The sequence below is a fragment of the Mixophyes fleayi genome, chromosome 2, assembly GCF_038048845.1.
Source record: "Mixophyes fleayi isolate aMixFle1 chromosome 2, aMixFle1.hap1, whole genome shotgun sequence".
Classification (NCBI taxonomy): Eukaryota; Metazoa; Chordata; class Amphibia; order Anura; family Limnodynastidae; genus Mixophyes; species Mixophyes fleayi.
Window position 1 is genome coordinate 339,540,897 of NC_134403.1, and position 4,960 is coordinate 339,545,856.

Sequence of the window (4,960 nt, forward strand, 5' to 3'; positions counted from 1 at the left end):
GCTGTACTTTTATCTTTTGATGCTAAAAAACATGTTCAATAGAATATTGTGGAAATTTATGTCCCTCACCAAGCGATTGGCATCTCTGGAGATTTCTTTACAGGCATATTTGCTCTATATTCAGACCCATCAGCAATGATAGTGATCAATCGCACACCATCCGACAAGGTTAATATCCGAAACGGTACTAGACAAAGATGTCCGCTGTCATCCATGGTCTACAGTCTGGTTATTGAACCCTTACTAGCAGTCATTAGATATTCACAAGTATACCAGGGAAATTCCCTTCTCTTTCATATTACAAACTAATCTGGCTTTGTGGCGCCCCTTTATAATTGTGTGGCCGGGCAGTATAATTATGTATTTTAAGTATTGTTTACTTATCTTTAGACTCAAGTCTTCTTGTCATAAGGCTTTTAAAGGTGTGTTTATACTGCACCATTTGTGCAGCGTGCATGTAATATGTACATTAACCCCCTTAACACTTAAAAGATCACAGGAGACCAAATTCTGCTTATTTTTTTATTGCATGCTTTCTAACTGCACCTAGATTAACCTAAATGCTATCGAACTTAGTGGCAATGGTCCCATGCAGAGGAAAGCTGACACTCAGTGTGATTAAGCCTTGCACGTTGATTTGCTTATTTTTTTCTTCCATGCTTTCTAACTGCACCTAGATTAACCTAAATGATATCGAACTTATTGGCAATGGTCCCATGCAGAAGAATGCTGACACTCAGTGTGACTAAGCCTTGCAGGTTGACTAACTTATTTTTTTCTTCCTTTTCTTCTTATTTTTCTTTTTTTTTTTGTGTTTTCTGAATGCTGTTTAAGGCCAGATGAGATGTCTGTGTAAGGTCAGGTGACCTGCCTCTGGCAGGGGGAGCAGGTCACCTGCATCATCTTGTCTTTCGTCTCTAGAACGTCAGACGTTTACGTCTGTAACCTGCAACAATGAAAAATAACAGCTTATTAGGGTAACACTTTTAGACAGAATTTGCTGAGGAAATCTTGAACAACACTGGCTAGACTGTAATTTATATAGTAGCTGGAACATATATATATATTTACCTCTCTTTCTGCCTTTAGCAGTGGCCACACGCGTCTTCTGTCTTGTGGTTTGCCGTCTCCTTTTTCGGATGGTCACTGCGCGTTTTGTGGCCATGTGGACCCTCTTTTGTTTTCTTTGATAGGCCATGGTAGTGGCCAATTTGCCTTCAGCCAGGAGCAAATGACTTGTGGGTTCCCAGCCCTCTCTTTTATACCCTGAGACTACTCTGTCTTTAATGATGTCATATGGGTGGGGTTTGGGTGTGGTCTGGCCAATTGTTTGTGGGGTTGTCAGCTTGTCATGTGGGTGTGGCCAATTAACCAGTCATAGGGGTCATACTAAACATTATTATCTGAGTTCACTGCAACAATAAAGCAGGTGACTGGAATATATGTTCCAGGAGAACAAAGAAAGAAGCAGTCTTTATATTTGGTTTGTAAACACAATCACAAATGTTTGGAGACAGCGGGAAAAAAACAGCTCAAACAGACCTACACGTAGTGGGAGGGTTATTAGGTACAGCCATGGATTACAACTGTCAGTAAATTTATTGACACTAAAATATCTGCATTTTCTACCAGCCAGTAAGAAAAGTAAATGTCGTCAAAAAACAGACCATGAGATTAAAATAAATTGATCACAATACTTTCTTACAGGTGATTATACTTAATTATTATGTTTCTCTTAATTCAGAAAACAACCATATTTGCATATCGACATGTATTAAAAATGGAAGTTCTCTTATTGTATATGATACAAGACAAATCAAAGTAAAAACATTATTCATTACCAGACGACGACTGGAGAAAAACATCAAAACAAGCCAAGCTTCAAATTTGTAATATAAGTAAATGTTGATAATGATGGTAAAGTAGATGCCAATATAATACATAATAAACAGTATTATAACTATAAATGTCTGTGCACAACTACATTATAGTTGTGTGTTAAATTGTAACATCAAAACTCTTGGATTATACTGTCTTGCACGGTAACTCCTTCTAGAGATGGGCGGGCAAACTGAACCAACCCAGGCTCAGTACCCTCCCGCCCATTCGGAATCGAAATCGAGGCAAAACGTCATCATGACGTAGTCAGATCTCAGAGCTCGGTTCTCGCGAGATTTGAAAAAGCAAAAATACCAGCCTCCACGGCAATCCATCGCCATTTAACAGAGGGAGAGAGCAGGGTTAGGTCACAGGCTGTATTAGAGCAGGGACAGAGCAATAATTGTATACCTTTTTCTTTCTATTATTTCAATTCTAATCTATTCAATTCTATTATTATTACGAATTATATTAGCAATTGTTAGAGCAGGAAGAGAGGAGGATAGAGGAGGCATTTTTTTTCAATATTTTGCACTACAAGTGCTTTGGGGTGTCCCATATTCCCCAGTGTGAAACAATAAGTTTTCTGGCTGCCAAAAGTCATATTTAGCAGCATTATCTATACAATATTTTGTACTACAAGTGCTTTGGGGTGTCCCATATTCCCCAGTGTGAAATAATAATTTTTCTGGCTGCCAAAAGTCATATTTAGCAGCAGTATCTGTCTATACAATATTTTGCACTACAAGTGGTTTAGGCTCATTAAAATGGATTCAAAGCAGTCCACATATGAGAAGAATCAGCAAGCAGGTGCTGGCACCAGTCCTGATGGTAGTCTTCCCTGTTCGTCATCTGGTAAATCCTATATAAAAGTACATAGTCTTTTTAAATCAGGGAAAAAAAACACACCAAAAAAAAAATAAGTATACTTATAAGTATAAGTATAAGTGTAGGGTGCAATCTACCCCCAAGTAGGAAAGGGACTTGGGGCATTTCTATATCACGTACAGTCTTGAAAGGTTGCTGTTTTGGCAATTTCTCAATAAGGGTAGGGTGTCATACACAGACTGACCCCAAACTGCCTTTGTCCATTTCAATTTATATTGTACAGTCTATAACGGCTGAATTTTTTACTATTTTCTACAAGTGGAGGGGGACCTAGAGAGACAGAAACCAAACTGCCTTTGTCCATTTCTTTACATATTTAACTATAAGTGTAGGGTGTAATATACATCCAAAGACAATGGCTGAATTGCCAATATGCATAGATGGAGAGGAAGACAATCTGGTTTGTGTGTAGAATTAATGGCGGCCTATTTAGGAATTAAACTGTTTTTTTCATAATTATATATCTTTACAATTACATTACTTATCCAAGAAACAGGTGGAGCACTAAATTTGGTTATTTTATGCCCAAAAACATTGATTTTTAAACAAAATTGCAAAACCAAAACCAAAACACGCAAGGGCGGTTTGGCAAATCCAAAACCAAAACACGACGCTAATCCAGATTCAAAACCAAAACCAAAACTAAAACACGGGGGTCAGTGAGCATCTCTAGTCATTATATATATATATATATATATATATATATATATATATATATATATATATAAGCAAAGAAAGGATATATATGATGGCGCTAATTACCACAACGTAAATACAGTTTGGATAGACAACTGGTATAGATAATATATAAAGTCCAGTATTGAGGGATCAGTCCCGAAAAACAACACTTAGCTCAGTTGAGAGCGGCAGCCTCAGGATACTTGTGGCCAGATGGTTAATCCGGATAACGGAAATGCTGCAACAGAAAAACAAGTAGGGTGCCCCAATGTGTAATATCAAAAATACGGTGTTGGGAAGATGTAGTAACTGCGTACCGTAAAGATGTATTCAAGAAGTAAAAGATCATATGGAGGTTTCCTCTTCAGAGGTAATCCCTCTCAGTCTCCATCAGACATAGCAACAATGTAGAAAAAACAGAACAGAAAGTAACATAGTGCAGTATTGTTATATATAAAACTGCACCAAAAACCAGAGATAGTCCTCCACCAGGAGACAGAGTGCTAAAGCAGGTAGTAAACCCAAAGGTGAATAATGTAGCACACAGGTGCAACATGCATCCCTAGGTAAATAAAAACTGCGTACCAGATAGTCACAGGACCATGAGCTTTCTTAGACCATATATATAAGATCAGGCAATTCCTCTGTCACAACCTCATCCAGTGGCAGTAATGAACAAGATTGAACAAAAAAGAATGCAATGTAAATATAGTCAATTTATTAAAATTGATTAGCACAGTAGTAACTCACACGAGGTAACCACAATAGCGCTGGTAGATGTCACTGCTCAATATATATATATATATATATATATATATATATATATATGCTGTAACAGAAGAACAAGCAGGGCACCTCTGAGTGTAATATCAAATATACAACGTGGAATAGAGCAATAGCATGCGTACCGTGAGGTAGACAGCGATGGGTCTTTAGGAGATAGTGGAGTAGTCTTTGCTATGCTTGTAGTCCTCCAGATCTCCACCGATCAGTACAACAATGCGGAAAAAGCGAATATAGTATAACACCGTAATATATATATACACACACATAGTTTGTATATATGTGTGTATATATCCGAGCACTGTTCGGGTATTTCCGGCACCAAAAAAAAATGAAACTGAGGCTCTGATGTCCAAGTCTCGCGTCGGATCTCGCGAGACTCGGATTGCATAAATTCCCCGCTAGCGGCCGCCATTTTCATTTGGGCTGTGATCAGGGTAGAAGGAGGTTGTAGGGTAGTAGTACTCCTGCGTGATCAGTCCAGTTGTGCTTTATGCTTCTGTCCAGTGCTCTGTCCTTGCTGAGTCCAGTGGTGCTTTATGCTTGTGTCCAGTGCTCTGTCCTTGCCGAGTCCAGTGGTCCTTTTGTCCTGTGCTCTGTCCTGCTGAGTCCAGTGGTGCTTTGGCCAGTGTCTGTCCTGCTGAGTCCAGTGGTGCTTTAGTCCTGTGCATTTTTGTGCTAAGTCCATAGTAATTGTCTAATTATTAAAAACTCCAAAAGAAAAATAAAAAAA

At 38.5% G+C, this 4,960-nt stretch overlaps 1 long non-coding RNA gene across 1 annotated transcript; it reads right to left on the bottom strand.

Annotated features, from left to right (window-relative positions):
- Nucleotides 1–508: 508 nt before the first annotated feature.
- On the bottom strand, nucleotides 509–1,220 carry LOC142140483 (uncharacterized). Its single transcript, XR_012688506.1, has 2 exons — nucleotides 1,072–1,220; nucleotides 509–946 (listed from the first exon to the last, which is right to left on the bottom strand). It is a non-coding gene; the product is annotated as an uncharacterized LOC142140483 (long non-coding RNA).
- Nucleotides 1,221–4,960: the final 3,740 nt, after the last annotated feature.